The sequence below is a fragment of the Pseudorasbora parva genome, chromosome 21, assembly GCF_024679245.1.
Source record: "Pseudorasbora parva isolate DD20220531a chromosome 21, ASM2467924v1, whole genome shotgun sequence".
NCBI lineage: Eukaryota > Metazoa > Chordata > Actinopteri > Cypriniformes > Gobionidae > Pseudorasbora > Pseudorasbora parva.
In genome coordinates, this window is record NC_090192.1 from 32943816 (window position 1) to 32961404 (window position 17589).

The 17589-nt window shown below is 37.0% G+C and overlaps 1 long non-coding RNA gene across 1 annotated transcript in view; it reads left to right on the forward strand.

Annotated features, from left to right (window-relative positions):
* The window catches only part of LOC137056306 (uncharacterized), a 29479-nt gene extending 15633 nt beyond the window's left edge, over positions 1 to 13846 (forward strand). The window contains exons 4-5 of the long non-coding RNA XR_010900293.1: positions 8587 to 8726; positions 13595 to 13846. This is a non-coding gene — a long non-coding RNA (uncharacterized lncRNA). The remainder of the gene's footprint in view (positions 1 to 8586; positions 8727 to 13594) is intronic.
* The last annotated feature ends 3743 nt before the right edge of the window (positions 13847 to 17589 follow it).

The following is a 17589-nucleotide window of genomic DNA, read 5'->3' on the forward strand; positions in this document are numbered from 1 at the left end:
AAGATGTTCTAATTTCTCAAGGATGTCTAATAGAGGGGGAAAAAATGAAGATGCATTTTTATGACAATGACAAAGTGAAGGATGTTCTGGTCTGGCTGTCTCTGCTTGTGCCTGGTAAAATATATGCCTGTGGTTTTGGATCAGCCTGAGTTTGAGGGCCCTGAACAAGGAGGAGGGGAATCCACATGAAGGGCAGATCAAATCTCGTATTAAAAGAAGCAAATAGGACAAAACCACAACATATCTGCCTTTCTATCTATCTATCTATCTATCTATCTATCTATCTATCTATCTATCTATCTATCTATCTATCTATCTATCTATCTATCTATCTATCTATCTATCTATCTATCTATCTATCTATCTATCTATCTATCTATCTATCTATCTATCTATCTATCTATCTATCTATTTCTCTATCTATTTCTCTATCTATCTATCTATCTATCTATCTATCTATCTATCTATCTATCTATCTATCTATCTATCTATCTATCTATCTATCTATCTATCTATCTATCTATCTATCTGTCTGTCTGTCTGTCTGTCTGTCTAATCTTATCTATCTATCTTGATCTGACTCTCTTTGACTTTTTTAGCATATCATTTAAAATAAAGTGACAACGCTGACCTAGTTTAAGAGCCTACTTGAGTGAATCTTTTGTAAAGTTTTATGAGTCACCAAAATGAATATGTGCTTAAATTTCCTCTGATTTGGTCTGATGTGGCTGCTTTGGATTTCCGTGACGCCCTCACCCCTTCTACAGCACTGTCTGTCCAATAATGTCTAAAAGGTCTCCGCTCTTTCCTCTCTCTGCAATTAGCCAATTACCACTAATTAACCTTCCACTGCATTAAACGACATATCCTCGGGCACTTTTCCTCGTTTCCTTCAGAGCCTCTTATAGGGCTGGGTCTGGCAGTTTTTATGACTCTACACGTGCCTTCCTACACGAGTACAAGTCAGGGCGGTCTATGGTTTTTGCGTTGTTTATTCTTGAACAGATTGTCAGGGCAGAGGATGTGTTCGGGCCATGTGCATCGACCAAGATCATGGCTGAAATGCACTAGGTTGGAAAGAGGTTTATTGAATCAGTGTAAATGTTTACTTGTCATGCAGTTTTCATGTCCCACCATCACCTCAGTCAACACCGACCCATGAGAAGCTTGAATGTACGTGACCGATGCTGGGGTTTGCGTGACTTCTATTCTTTTTGAGCTATTGTTTCACCTGGCAGGTGACACATGTTCTGTTTTGGCTGTTAAAAAGCACCTTGTTTGGTCTTTGATAAAGGCAGAAAGGCCTATATCATCATGACTGCTCTGTTCTCTCTTTAAAGGGACTTGACACTTTTTCCCCCCATGAAGTACATTTACTGTATGTAAGGCAGGCTGTCAATTCATTTAAAACATAATTATATTTAACAATGAATTCGGCAAGATTATATGCATATTATTTATCCAAACGAATTGCAATTAATCGCTTAATTTCAGTATCAATTTTTGCTATTTCACTGAAAAAAAAAAGAAAAAAAAAAAAAAAAAGTTGAGAACCTAAAAGTTTAAGGCAACCATCTACGGAACATTTTTGAGTTTTCTCAACTTTAGGTCAATAGTTGTATAAACTTTGTTTGAGTTATCTCAACTTTTTTCATGTTAAATAGTTGAATAAACTTTAAAAGCTGGATTTGTCATACAAAACATAAGTTAGATTTTTGTCCAACAAGTGTTAGAATGAAAACACCACTTAAGATATTTCAAAGGCAATACATTTTTGTGTCAACATTAAACACTTAAAAAAGGCCAAGAACATCCTGTTTTCCATTTCTCTTTAATGACGTTTTCTCAGTCATGCGAGTATAATGCTGTAAGTGCTGACCATCACTTGGCCATATTCTCATGTGCTTCATGGGAAATTCATAAAATTGTTCCAGTGCTTGCTGATTGGAGCGTATTGCTCAGTATTCAACCTTTCAGATCCATCAGGCCACTGATGAGGCTTCCATCTTTGTGACTGAACAGAATGGTGATTAGTGGTGTTTCCTCAGGCACTGAGGCTCCTCCGCTAAATGGAGACATACTACAGCGTGGCACCGCTAATGTTAACCAAATCTTAAACTGATGCTCGAGTGATGAGCCACATTTCAAACCGTCGGGAGATGAGAGGGCAGATTCTCAGAAATGCGGCTGATGTGGATGAGGATTGCATGCTGCATCCTTTGAAACATCAGAGCCTCTGCAATCCAGATGAACAATTAGATAAATTAGAGAGCGAGAGAAAGAGAAGTGTGTACTGGTTTGAACTACATTATAAGGACCCAAAGTCCTTACATTGTAGTGTGTATTTATTTTTCAGGCCACGCCCCCTACATTATGAGGACATGTTGATGTCCTCAAAACGCTAAATATACACTATAATTCAAATAATTCAAAACGCTAAATAAACATACTAAATTATTTATTAAAAATGTAACATTTTTAAAAGGTTTAGGGGTAGGTTTAGAGTTAGGGGGTATAAAATGTCATGCCTATGAAATGTCCTCATAATGATAGGCATACCAACATGTGTATATATTTTTTTGTATATTTTTGAAATAAAGTCTCTTATGTATGGAAGCTTGTTAGCTTGTTTAAAAAAATAATTTTTATCTAACAATTCTGACTTTTTTTCTCACAATTATTGCGTTTTTTTCTGCGGAATTGTGTAAAAAAAAAGTCACAATTGCGAGAAAAAAAGTGTATATCACACAATTCTGACTTTATAATTCACAATTACGACTTTATGTCATGCAATTGTGGGGGGGGAGTCGTAATTATCTTTACATTTTTTGGGTTCGTGGCTCTGCATCTATTTGATAAAAAATGCAGTTAACATATGAATATTATTGCAAAACTGTATATTGCATATAATTTTCTTTACTTTTTTTTAAAGCACACTAGCAAATTCTAAATGACTACTTTGAATAGACATTAAAGGGGTGGTAAAACACATTCTTTCGAAGGCTTGATTGTGTTTTTAAAAAAATGTCATTATTTTTCATATATTTTACCTTTATTTTACACTGCTCTGTCCCTCCTTGTAAAAACGGTCTGATAGTTTCTCAAAAATACTCAATATGCTCAGATTGGTTAGATGGCCCAGTGTGTTGTGATTCGCTAACCGCCTAGTGCACATTTCTCGGAAACCCGTTACCTTCACCGGTAGTCTGTAAAGACTGCGGATCTATAGTGATCGCTATTGAATGGCACCTTTTGTATTTTTTAGAACAATTATAGCCAAATATCTGTCACAAGACCCGGTGGCCCGGTTTAAAAGTTGGAACTGCTCCATCTTTTAGAACAAGATGTAAGAATCCGGCATTGAACTCGCAAAGATTGTGGAAGCTTTCCTCCGTAAAATGTGCAGCACAGAGAGCGAGATTTGGGTAATAATTATGAGGGATTGAGTTAAAAATTAATTTTAGCCATTGATCCCTAACTCCCCCATCCCTAGGAAGGCTGAACAAAGTGGAGCTGCAATCCGGATGAAAATAACAGTGTTTTGACAGCATTGCGAGAACAAAACTTCAGCCTACTATTCCAAAGCAATAAATAATGGCCTCGCCCCCCTATTTTATATTCTCAGAGGAGGGGTTTATGTAAATATTGGGGCTGGTGATGTCACCAACCCTGGAGGAATGTCTAAAGTCCCTACCAGCCGTTTGCTGTAGTCCTTAGAATTTTTTTTTTTTTAAAGCAAATATCTCCCTTTGCTTTAAACTTTGAACGTTGCAACTTTGCAGATGTTGTTTATTCTCAAACAGCAACATTACACACTAGCTAAAGTTAGAAAATTAGAATCGTGTTTTACCACCCCTTTAAGTAAAAGCCTCTAAACTGAGGTCTTTAATGTAATCCATGTCCTTTCACTTGCATGCCACCAACTGTGTGATGTTTTTTTCTATTTGAGTGAATAGAGTACAAATGTGTTGAAAGCAGAGTGGCTGTCGTACATATCAAGTTGGCTTTGGCTTAAAGAGCATGCTGCTGTTTTATGAATCAACCTGTGTGTGCTTAAATGGCTTTTCTCATATACAGCATTGCATCCTGCTGGTCGATGGCTCCTGTTTCCCTGCTTAGGTTAAATTCCAGAGGTTGGAATCTTGGCAGTTTTTACCACCTCTTCCTGGTGGCCAGCAGTGCTTGACAAAAAATGGCTATAAAACTATCCCCCACCTATCTCTCTCTCTCTCTTTCTCGCTCTCATGTACACTCTTAGCAGTATCTGCTGTTGCCCATGGGACAGGAAGCGTTCGGTAGGTAAACCCCAGAGTCTGTGTGGGCCAGGAGGACCTCACGGAAGGCAGCCTGCCTGTCCCTGTCTCTCACTGCAGGTGGCCATGTATAACAGTTTCTTCCCTGAAGTCATTACCCAAATCTGATGTGGAGCTGTGAGGCAAATCTCTACACTGGTAATTAATTAGATGTTTTCATGAGACCCAGATGACTAAGACACTCATACCAAAATGATCTGACACATATGTCATTTTATTTAGTTTAAAGTATTTAGTTTGTGGGGTGGGGCGTTTCACTAGTTAAGGTGGATATATAATAAACATTAAAGACTGGAGTGAGAGGTATTAAAAATATATTCTGAAAATATTCTGAAAAAAATATTTATTATAAATATATAAATTAAAGGTTGTTTATTTATTTTTAACTGGATTTTCTGATGGATAATATCATTCATAAGGTTAAACAAAAGAATAAACCTGTGCAAAACATTTCTTATTATCTAACACTTTTGTTTAAAAAAAAATCATTTTAAAAGTAACCTAATATTATGAAACGTACTTCTGTTTTTTAAATCTGCTTCAGATGCAGTCTTCATGCACAAAGAGTGATTACCTCATCCACAGCATTCCACATGTGAAAGCAGAGAGAGAGAGAGGGATGGTTAAGAAACAGACCGCTGAGGATTTACAGATAAAGAGAGTCATTATGCGGACAGCAGAGAATTTAAGTGTTCTCATTAGCTCAGAGCACATGAAGCGAGCCATCAGATCTGTACTGATTAGTCTCTCCATCTTCCTGCGGGTCAAAACTATCTGACCAACCACAATGCGGCATTTCTTCAGCCCACCGCAGATTTCTTAAGACAGTCCATGCCTACAGGCCTTTTTACCGTTTTCTTCTTGCTTTATTCTCTGTTGTTCTCCTCATAGTGCATATTTAAATTAATAGGTACTTAATATGTACTTCAAATCTCATTCAAATATCTGTACAGTATGGTACATCAAGACACATCAAAGAGACACAGGTAACACTTTACAATAAGGTCTTATTTGTTAACATGATTCACACAAAAATGGAAAAAAAAAAGAAATTTTTTTATATATATATATATATATATATATATATATATATATATATATATATATATATATATATATATATATATATATATATATATATATATATACATATATTACTCACCCTCATGTCATTCCAAACCCATTCATCTTCAAACACATATGAAGATATTTTAAATGACATCTGAGAGGTTTCTGGGACAGGTCCATGCAACTCCCATTTTTTGCTACAAATATTCAAATGGAGATCGTAATAAGAATCCATAAAAAATTTAGCATTTTAACTCAAATTTACTGAAGAGACTGGCTGTTAAACTTACTGGTTCTTACGTAAGCTTAAACGTGCTGCGTAACACAAGAATGATCCTTGGTTCTTGAGGAAGCTCAAACGTGCTGCGTAACATGAGAAGGAACCTGATTGGTTCTTGAGGAAGCTCAAACGTGCTGCGTAACATGAGAAGGAACCTGATTGGTTCTTGAGGAAGCTCAAACGTGCTGCGTAACACGAGAATGAACCTCATTGGTTCTTGAGGAAGCTCAAACGTGCTGCATAACATGAGAAGGAACCTGATTGGTTCTTGAGGAAGCTCAAACGTGCTGCGTAACATGAGAAGGAACCTGATTGGTTCTTGAGGAAGCTCAAACGTGCTGCGTAACACGAGAATGAACCTCATTGGTTCTCATACATCAAGCAAGCATGTTTTAGCTTCCATTTACCATATCTGATATGTGTTGATGAATGTTGATATGGGAATAAAAACCTAAATTCAATCTCATCAAATAAAGCGATTGTGTCTCTTCAGAAAATGTGGACTAAACCACTAAATTCATATAGATTAGTTTTTTGATCTCTTTATGAACCTTTTGAAGCATCAAAGTGGTGTTGCGTAGACGGTCAGGGACAGAAATCTCTCTTATTTAAAATGTAATTAAAATACTGAAAGATTATTTAAAAATAGATGAAACATACTCTTTAGCTAACATGAACTGACAATGGGCAATTTATAAAGCATTTATTAACCTTTTAATGTAATTTTTTGTGTAAGTTCACAGTGCATTAACTAATGTGAACAGATACAACTTTTGATCTTAAAAATATATTAGTAAATGCTGAGATTAACATTAACCAAGATGAAATATGCTTTAGAAGTATCGTACATTGTTAGTTCATGTTAATTAATATCTAATGTTAACAAGTGAAAGCGTATTGTAAAGTGTTAGAGACACATCTTGATGGGTCATATCAATGTATGCAAATGCAGGTGAGATTTAAAAGGAAAAAAATGTAAGTGAATAACAGTTTAAATGGGGTTACATAAAACTAAGAAACTTCTTTCAATATACAAAAAGAAGCTTACCAACCTCGAACTTTTGAATGGTATTGTATATACAGTAATATAGATTATAACTATGTTCTACAATCAGTCTAGTAGTCTCGATTCACCAATTTCCAGACTGTTCATTTCTAGGCACTCCAAGTACTGTACAGTATGCCCAGTCTAGATGTTCCATTTCTATCCACGTTCTGTTTACAGCCCCAAGCAATGGAGCAGTTTTAAATCTAACAGAGACAAGAAAGACCACACCAGATATAAAATGTCTATTATTACCTTTGATGGTGTAGCAATAGTTCCTTTATCACAGACTCCCCCACACACACTCACACACAGACCATTCTCCGCACTTTTATTTTTGAGCTGAAATGAAATTTCAGGGAACAATAAGAAATGAAAAAAGAAAAAAAAATGTAATAATAGAATCCATTCTGTGACCACTACCTCCTTTGTACTTAATTATTCTCTGTAAAGAGAGAAGCCACGCTTGGTGGAATAGTGCAGGCTCTCTCCTTGATTGCTTTTGTTCTTCTACAGTAGTTTTCTCTGCCCCCGTCAGCCTTTAGTTATGAGACTGTCTCTCTCTTTTTTCCTCTCACGAGGTATTCTGACTTTGACAATAAGCTCTGAAGGTCACAACAGTGTTTTTAACATACAAGCAGGAGGTTTCCCTTAAGATAAAGAAAGTCAAAGTACGTCATTTGCCACAGATGCTCATGTGCTCCTTTCACATCCAACGGTTGTTTCCCAGCTAGAACGAGCCAATGATTTAACCCAGTTTTAGTGAACACTAAAAAAAAACAGCTCTCTAATGGCAGTGACCTCAGAACTAGATTACATTATCTCTTTAGACATCACTGCTCACTTCCTGCTTCCGTCAGCAGTGACACAAGAGGGGGAGACGGTGGGGTTAGCTGAGCTCCTGGTAGAAGAATTCAAATGAAGACTGGCAGAACTGTTGTCGACATTTTCTTTCATCTCCAGCTTTTGACGTATGTAGAATGCAACAGTGTACAGGATACATAAGGTCATAACACTGGTGTTTGATGGACCATAAGCATTAATGCTTTTACAAAGCCTCTCATTGTATAACATAAAATGTTTTTTTAAAGTAAAGTTTTACCACATTTAAACCATTGGTTCTCAACCAAAGGGCCTCAGGACACTTCAAAGGGGAACACAAGATTATATTTAAAAAATCATTAAAACTACTGCTAATAATACATTTTAGCATAAAATACATTTTGACCCATTTTTTGATACTTTTACACCTTGACAGTATTCATTTCCGTTCACTTTTATTGTATTCCAACAATTATTCTGCTGAATTTCTCTTTATAAGTTGGACAGAAAGTCATACTGAAGGACATTGTCATTGTTGTCACAAGGTCATTAAATGATAAGAGAATTTTCTGTTGGGGGGAATGGTGTAACATGGTTTTAGCAATGCCAAGGTGATGGCTTTGTTTGTTTCTTTGTATTTTGTTGTCATTCTCCATTTAGCCAAGATAAATAAAAAATCCTTGGGAATCAAACCCATGGCATTGGTGTTTATAATGCCATGCTCTATTGTTTGAGCTTTAGTTTCCTCAGGGAATGCATGGACTGATTAAAAACATATACCTTCAATGCAATGTAAGTCACTTTGGAGAAACACCTGTCAAATGTACACATGAAAATGTAAACTTTAGTCTTTAATACAAGAAACTGTTTTAAAACAGTTCTCATTAATATTAAGGGACACTTTTTTAAAGTGTTCTGAAAATGGTTTAGTGATAATAATTGACCCTTGCTCTTTGGGTGGTGGTGGTAAAATTGTCCTTGAAGCTAAACGTGCCACTCTACATATCTTGTCATAAACAGTTCGATGTCACTGATATTGTCTCATTCCTGGCACATAGGAATCACATGGAAATATTTCAGCTTGAGAAATGTCTGCCCTATGAAGAACAATGACAGCCCAAGGATGTGTTTTGGAGGCCTTCAAATGGTTTTGGAGAGAAAAATGACTACTAAACCCACTGTAAACTCATCAAACCAGGTGGGTTCACATATATCAATCTTTGAGTCCAAATAAAGTCAAATAAGTATAGCCATTTTTGGGTGGTCACCAGCTTACCATATCAAATTATTCCCATTCTTCACATGTAAGATGTCTCCATTTATGTGCTGCATTTGAGTTTAATAGTCCCTGATATTTTGACATATCATTGATCATTTAGTGAGGTTTATTTGTGGCTAAAACGAGGCTTAAGTAGCTAAATATGCCAGGTGATCTCTAAAGATGCAAGTCTTTTGAAGGAAAATGACTTCATTATTGTACAGCTTGAAGTAAATCCATGATGCAAGGACACATATCATCCATTTAGAAAAGTAGGGTGAGGAGTGTTATTCTTAGCCTCTTCTGGCGTTCGGTTCATGAAAAGAAGAAAATTTGTGTCTAAAAAGATGGTCGAGGCTTAAACATTAAAGTAATTAGACTCAAAAGCAGCATGGGAGGGAGAGGAAGACGTGACTGTAAATCTTGAGAGCGGCCAAGTTTATGACAGTGGAGGATAAGAGATGTCCGAAGAGAAGATGAAGAGATTAATTTGGCCACTGTACTTCACTGCAGGGATTCATGGAAGCAGTTGTTCCCAAGTGCTTCCCGGCTCTTTAGGTTTCAATGTTCTTGATTGCAGCGTGATGTGAGCTGAAGCTGCAGGATGACTCATCTCTTGGACCAAGTTTTTAAAGCCCATTCACAGAATCAGTCAGGAGTATTGCCCTGTTTTCTCAAGTACAGGTGGTAGTGTTAATCGGACCGGCATGCTAATTGGGATGCATCTGTCCTTGTAATCAAGGGCAGCTACCTGGATGACTGCAGTAGCTAAAGGAAGAATTAGTAAAACATTTAATGGGTCACAAAAAAAGCAACATACCATTTTTTTTTTAATCTGGTTGCAAGTTCTGTCGTTATCAACATGGTTCAACATGTTGGTGTTTCCCGAAAACATAGTTCCAACGAACATTCGCAAACAACATCGCAAACGACCCGTGTTAGGGCATAGTTTCTAGTTTGCATGACATGTGGACTTAATAAATCCTTATCTTGAGCAAAATAAGCAAGCTGACATTCAGTACAATCTATATCTTTAATTTTTTGAATACATACACGTCATTTATGTCTTTTTAGTTTGTCAAGCGATTTAAAGCATCTTTTTTGAAGAGTGAACATGTGCGGACATGCTCTAGTACGTAAGAACAAGTCTGGAAATAAAGCAAAATAACTGAGAAAAATAAGAATTAGTCCTCAGATGGCATGTCCATAATTTATAGCCAAAAATCTAGCATTAATTCGATCTCAGAATAATTCATTAAAAGCAGTTATTACTCCACCACCTGTGTGACATCATTAACTAATGTGGTTAAATGACAGATTTGCGACAATACGGTTTTGGGAAACAGTCGTGACTAGTTGATTTCTTCAACAATGCATTGTATTATGGTAGTTAAGCAGTGAGTTACGTCCTTGTACGGGAAACGCACTCCTACACAAGAGTCAAAAAAGCGTTGCGATTTCTAAGTCCTCTTTTTGAAAAATACACCCCTCTTTGCCTCTGACTACTAGCACAGCCAAACAGCCGTATATATTTAACCTTCTAAATTAATTAGTGTGTTTGGGCTACCAGAAGTAAGCCAAGCCACTGAGAGTCCCTACATTTTTATGTCATATTTTATTTTTATAGTTTTGTTTTTATCTCTCTTATATTTGTTCTATTTGAATGTATTTATTTGACCAAACATATTAATTTAATTTGCTTTAAAGGGTTAGTTAACACAAATTTAACACAAAGTTAACACAAAAAAAACACAAAACAAAAATCCTGTGATTGACTCACCCTCAAACCATCCTAGGTGTATATGACTTTCTTCTTTTAGACAAACACAATCAAATTTATTTGTAAAAATATTTCGGTTCTTCTAAGCTTTATAATTATAATAGGACTGAATGCTACCTTGTTTTTTGAAAACCATCCATCCATCCATCCATCCATCCATCCATCATAATAGTAATCCATACAGCTCCATGGGGTTAATAAAGGCCTTTTGAAACAAAGCGATGCATTTTTTTAATAAGAAAAATATCTATATTTATGGCTTCCATTAATGTACCTGCAGAAGAGTAAACTCTAGACAAACATGAAAGCACGGTCATGAATTAGAAGTCTAAAACGAGACTTTTAAAGAGAAATGTCAGAAGAATGAATAACTTTTATGATGGATGGATGCCCTTTTTTTGGCTCAAAAAATCAAGGTACCTTACATTTCCGTTATAAAATGTTTGGCTGAAAGAAGAAAGTCATATACACATAAGTTTGCTTGAGGGTAATTAAATAATTAATTAATTAATTAATTTTTTTTTTATTATTATTTTTTTTTTGGGGGGGGGGGGGGGGGGTAATTTTTCATTCTATGTTTTTTGTTTACTCATAGTAATTTAGTGCTGATAAAGTTAATACATTACCTGGTATGATTTATATTGTATCAACATTTTTAATATTGTTACATTTCCCAGGACCATCTGGTATCATTGCTGTCTTGTGGCATTTTCCTGTATAATTACTCCACAATTATATCATATACTTTTGTTATAGTTATAGTTATTATATGTATATCTACAATTTTGTGGCTGTTGTTTCAGTAGTTTTTGTACATTGCGGAGTCATGAAAATGTATTTTAGCTTAATCAATTTTATTTTAAATTTTTAAACTTATTTTAGTTAATGCCAATGATTAATTTAGTTTCGGTTGCCGATAATTGCGCTGCTGAAGGTTTTCCTTGTAATCGCCCACATGTGCTGAATTTTGGGGCCCCATCTCTGTTTTAATCAGGGATGGGAAGGTGGGCGAGAGGCCTGGATGCTGGTAAGTTTGAGGGGGCTTCTGGATCCGGCTGTGGGCCTTTATTGATGAGGACTTTGATCCATTGTGTGCAGTTCCCTCTTTGGAGCGCATGTGTTAGAGATATTAGAAGAATAACACGCCATTTATAATTACACTAACTAAACAGTAGCTAAGGGAAGTCCCAAAGGTCACATTTCTTAAACTCGCATTACACTTGTTGCTATCACAACATGTTGTATTAAAAATAGCTGTTTCCTCTGTGCATTCACAAGCTCTCATTTCAGTAGTTCCTTTGACTTCTGGGACATTTTTGGCCTTGATTTTTCCGATCTAATCATGACTTACCTAACGACCTGGCACGATCCGATCTAAGTCATTGATTTTAGTGATGAATTGGGGTCGTTTTTGAAAAATGAGGAAAGGATCTTAAGATTACTAGATTAATTTCCATCACGCTTCCAGCTCCGCCTGGCCTGAGCTCTGGGCTTCAGTTGGAATGGACACTCATAAATAAGGCCATTACTGCAATCAGAGAGAAATATGAAAAAGGTGGACTTTCATCTGTTAGATGTTAGTATAGGAAAGGTTTCATTAGGAGGGGAAAACGTACCCAGAATTGAGGGTCTCTCTAGTAGGCTGAGAGACCCCACAGGCTCATTGTAGATCAGTCAGAGAATTTGCTATCGTATTTATAGTTATAAAAGAGTTTGGAGTGAAAAATGTTCCTCACTTCAATCTTAATGTATTTCTGCTTTGTGAACTCACCCCCCCCCCCCCCCCCCCCCCCCCCCCAGCTTTAAGGTTCCATCTCTATTACTCACCTGTACTGGTCATTCAGGTCATTGTACTTTCACAAGTGCACAGTGGCCCCTTAAAAGCATTTGGACACCTAAACCAAAGTTTTAATAAATATATTGTTCAAATATGATGTCATACATCCCATGACCTTGAATATGACCTTGCTTGAATATGACCATGACCTTGTGTGTGTCTCAGTGTCTCAGAAAAGTTAGTTCTGTGGAAAAACTCTATCATAATTTTTTTTACTGATGCCTCTTGGTTTGGTTTTTTATATCTAATGCAATGAAAGTCAAAACTGTCTGGGACTTAAGTGTCCAAAAGTCTCCAAAAGTATTACTTCAATGCAATAAATCCTTGAATGTTTGTGGAGACAGAAACTCTTCTTGGGGAAAAATTAAGCATTCGTATGGACATTTATTTATTTACTCAAGCATATAATTTCTGTTAGATCTGGATAAGAAAGACACTTATTTGACACTTGCCTGATATATTAATGAAATTTTGTCTGACATGTTCGATTTTGGATAACAATTCTTACTGTTTAGTAATCATATTATGCTATGTTCCTTTGTTTCTCGTGTCTCGTGCCCTCAAGCAATGTATTTCACAGGACAAATATTAAGTAATTCCCAAGTTACTGAGCCATGTCTTGATGTCCCTTCTCAGTTTGCCGAGTACGTTGGTATTGATTTTCAGGAAATGGCCTGGGCTTACTTCTGTTTGCCAAGTTACTATGAGAATAATGTGAACCTAACAGATGATCTGCTCGAGCGTTTGCCCAAACAAAGATCATGAGCTGTCTGTAAATCAGTGGCTCTTTGGCTTGAGCTCTCTGACCACCAGCCGCATCCAGTAGACCAACGAGGAAACACAAAAATGTTAGCTTGATCTACTGCTGGCCCGACAATAAATCAGACCGTGTTGAATTTCCAGCTATTCCTTCACTGAATGAGTTTATCAGCATCTCAAGATTAATGAAGGGTCATGCAAAGGACTATCTGCAGTCTTATTGAAAAAAAGTCCATATAAGGTTTATCAGTCTTTCAACTAATTCAAATGTATGCAATGTTGATTTGTGAAAAGGCAAAAAAAATCTCCTGTTAAAAATAGAGAATGAACATTTCTCTAGTAGCAAGTATATGTCATGGCATTTTACTCCCGCATTCCAGCTGATGCCATTAAAAAACAAATATACCATTAGTTTACCACGATTTGTTGCAGGTCTCCAGAGAAAAGTCATGAAAAACATCAGTAGAAGAACATCTCAGGGGGACATCCCTGTGGACCCACGGAGTCAGGGTGACCATAAGAAGACCCCTGTGTTTCACCCCCATGTCCTGATGGAGAAAGGTCAGGGGTCATAAGGAGCATGGATATGTCCATTCCCAGAGGGGCTAAAGGGTAATGGAATGGCAGATTCAAGCCAAATGGAGCAATTTGCGCTTATCCCGTCTGAACATGGAAGAAAAGAGAAAGACATGAAGAGGTATGCACTATAATGAGCGTTCAGATTGGCCACGGAAGACTGCTATAATGTAAAACATTGAAGATTGAAAATTTGTGAGGTAAAGTACTGTTCAAAAGTCAGCAATATGCATTAAATTGATCTAAAGTCACAGTAAATACGGGCTATTTTTCAACAAGATTGAAAGAATCATGGAAAAATATATATATATATATATATATATATATATATATATATATATATATAAATGTTTTCACAAAAATATAAGGCAGCACATCTGATATAAACAATGATTTTGAAATGTTTCTTAAGGGGGGGGGGGGTGAAACACTCAGTTTCAGTCAATCTCATGTCAATCTTGAGTACCTATAGAGTAGTATTGCATCCTTCATATCTCCGAAAAGTCTTTAGTTTTATTTATAAAAGAAATAAATATGGGCTGTACCAAGTCTTTCCGGAAAAAAACGAGTGCCTGGAGGCGTATCGTGTGGGCGGAGCTAAAGAATGATGAGCGCGCAAAGCGGTGACGTCCTCAAGCGTGGAGAAGCCCATGGCATCAGATTCAGCTAATACAGGTAATGATTTGTTTATTGATGTTTACTCACGCGACGACAGCCAACAGCATAGACATTTGAACCTTTATCGCTGGGACCGCTCCGTCAAAAACACACTTCTTTGGTATGACTTGGTGAAGTCCTGTGACAGTAGTGACCGTGGAGATCCACTTTGCGACGCGACTGAAGCGATGTTGTGAAGCTTCCCGTCATTTCTGCGTTCAAATTGGTTCAAATGCAGCGCTGCCTTCCCGGAATGCTGTGCTGAAGCGTTGAAGTCGCTTGATGTCACCCATAGGAATAAAGTGGAGCGCGGCGTGGACTATAACGACAGAAGTGTTTACGGACGAGTGGATCTGCAGCTGAGCGAGTGTTTATGGGCCTGCATTTCCTCTCTCGCTCTAGTCACACGCGCACGCACCCTACCGGGAGAAGAGCCCGTACGGCCCATACAAGGACCTTCCGCTCTATCGAAGTCAAGCCGACCCATACTCGAAAAAAACTCTCCGAAACTTGTGAGAAACCGGAAGGAGTATTTTTGACACAGAAATACTCCATCAAACGTCCAACATTAGTTTTTGAAACGTTGTCTATGTTTAGGATGGGAATCCAAGTCTTTAACAGTGTAAAAAGCTCAGTATGCATGAAACAGCAATTCTTCTCTCTCTCTCCCCCCCCCCCCCCCCCCCCCAAGCAAGTGCTCAGCACATTAAAATGTTTGTTGACAAATCATGTGATACTGGAGCAATGATGCTGAAAATTCAGCTTTGCCAACAAATGAATAAATAACATTTTAAGATATACTAAAATAGCGAACAGTTGTTTTAAATAAAAAAAAAATATATATATATATATATATATATATATATATATATATATATATATATATATATATATATATATATATATATATATATATATATATATATATATATATATATATATTACAATACTACTGTTTTACGGAGCCCCTAAACAGACATGGTTCATTGCAAGCAAACAAAACATTTCTCTGTGGAGCGCAAACATTTTGTAAGTGAACACCAATGTTTCTTGTGGGAATGCAAAAGTTTTAATATATATCTTTACCTCCCATCTCATATTTTTTTTCCACCCACAATGTCCCTTTAGGGGCTCATTACTGTTTTATTGTATTTTTTAAATAAATGCAGCCTTGGTTAGAACTTCTTTTAAAAACTTGCAAAAATCGTAAAGCCCAGAGCTTTTGAACGGTTGTGTGTGTGTGTGTGTGTGTGTGTGTGTGTGTGTGTGTGTGTGTGTGTGTGTGTGTGTGTGTGTGTGTGTGTGTGTGTGTGTGTGTGTGTGTGTGTGTGTGTGTGTGTGTGTGTGTGTATTCCTTGCTGTCCACAGACAAACAGACATGTGACCCATTTTTGTGTTGTGATTCACCCGTTAAGAAGCACTACCAAGTGTTATTGGCTGTTTTCCATAATCAGTACTGTCTCATCTGGTTATGGGCTCTTCACCTGTCACCTATCAATCTATCACCAAGGGTGACAGACCCCTACCACATACTAGGCTCAGTCTGTCACAGGGACAGACGTTTAATTATCCTATCAATTGCTGTTTGAGCAAGGTTTAGAATTATTGGGACAGTTCACCCAAAAATGATCCCATCATTTACTCACCATAAAGCCATCTGTATATGAAATTCTTCTTTCAGACAAAAATAATTAGAGTTATATTACAAAATGTCCTGGCTAATCCAAGCATTATAATGGCAGCCCAAAAAGTGCATCCATCCATTATAAAAGTAATCCACACAGCTCCCGGGGGTTAATAAAGACCTTCTCAAGCAAAGGGGTTTGTGTAAGAAAAATATCCCTATTTAAAATGTTATAAAGTAAAGTATCTAGCTTCTGCCAGACCGCCTACTATATTCAACTTACGAAGAAATTGTAACGCCTCTGGCCATTCAAAAATGCTTACCCTACATCCGATGTTGTCAGTGTGCCAGTTACACTTTTTCCGTAAATTGAATACGAAAGGTGGTCTGTCTGAAGCTAGATATTTTACTTTATAACTTTACAAATGTATATTTTTCTTACACAAACCCATCGATTTGCTTCATAATGCTTTATAATAACCTCCCGGCGCTGTGTGGGTTACTTTTATAATTTTTTGCGGCTTCAAATTTTTGGCTGTCATTTAATGCCATTATAAGCTTGGATTAGCCAGGACATTTTTTAATCTAACTCCGATTATATTCGTCTGAAAGAAGAATGTCATATACACTTAGGATGGCTTGAGGGTGATTAAATCATGGGGTCATTTTCATTTTGTGGTGAACTATCCCTTTAGCATGGTAAACATGTTGGTTCTTCGGTTTAGGTTGCATGTGCTCACGTTAAATTAAAATAGTGTGTGTGTCTGCACAAATGCTGAGCATGAGCGTTATATGATTGACAGCGTGGGTGAGGGTCAGCAGAGGTCTGGATGTGCCGTCTGTCTCTGTTGATAATCAAATGCTTTGGTCTCTGAGCTAATTTTTCCTCCCAACCTCCTTCAGGCAGTATAACAATAGAGCCAGGAGCCCTCTTCACCCCTCAGACAGCCCAACATCCAGATAACCTGCTTACAAGGCTTCCGACCACATGGAAACGGCCGTTTTATGACCATTATCCAGCCACTGTGATCCCTTTGTGAGGCTTTTTATGGTTTTGTCAACTTTAACAGTATGCAGAGACTCTGGTATTTGCGTTGGGAGTATCTTCAGAGATTTTCCTTCGACTCCCCTGCTTCCCTGTCTGTCTACGTGTCTGTCTTCGCTCTAATGAAAACTGTCAGCTACCAGCATCTGTAGGCCCAGCAAATATGATGTGATGTTTCTTTCCATTTACTTTATACCACAAATTATACGTAGCGTATTAAATGTGATGTTTGTTTCCATTTTACTCCTCGAGGAGATTTCTGTGGCACTGGCAGTAATTAACAGTTAGTATTCTGTCTTTTCTCATTAGTCTTCAATTCTGGAAAATATCCAAACAAAATCTGATTTTTGAGTACTGGGACACAACCGGCTATAGGACTCAAGACAAGTTATGAATTAAGCATTAGGTTTTTTTATGATATTTATGTGAATTTGGGGGGTTCTCCTGCTTCTTACATTTTCATATTCATAAACATTCATTAAATGTGAATATGACTTAATATGAATTGACACTGTCATATACAGT